The 309-nt window shown below is 66.0% G+C and overlaps 1 protein-coding gene across 1 annotated transcript in view; it reads left to right on the forward strand.

Moving 5' to 3' along the window:
* The window catches only part of PEX7 (peroxisomal biogenesis factor 7), a gene marked incomplete in the record, with an annotated part of 169,739 nt that overhangs the window by 225 nt on the left and 169,205 nt on the right, over window positions 1-309 (forward strand).

A 309-nucleotide genomic window follows, 5' to 3' on the forward strand; every position in this document is an offset into this window, starting at 1 on the left:
GAGCCGGGGCAGAGCCGAGCCACCGGGCGGGTGCGGGGGCCGGCTGCGCTCCGGCTTCTCACGGTCGCGGGATAGCACTAGCGGAGCGGACGGTGCCGCTTTCCCAGTTTGCCAGGCGTGGGGAGATAGTCTGGAGCTGGTGCCGAGCAGCCTTCCAGTTCCAGTGTGGAAGTGGCATGTGGATGTAGTAAAGTAATCCTAGACCTCGTTCCAGGAGACCACACTGACCCCATCGCCACCTTGCACGCACACCCTGAGGTACACGCCCCCCAGGCAGATAGCCGGGTAAGCCGGTGTGGCTCCCCCCCC

This window comes from Tupaia chinensis, unplaced genomic scaffold (assembly GCF_000334495.1).
Source record: "Tupaia chinensis unplaced genomic scaffold, TupChi_1.0 Scaffold000117_2, whole genome shotgun sequence".
In the NCBI taxonomy this organism is placed as follows: Eukaryota; Metazoa; Chordata; class Mammalia; order Scandentia; family Tupaiidae; genus Tupaia; species Tupaia belangeri.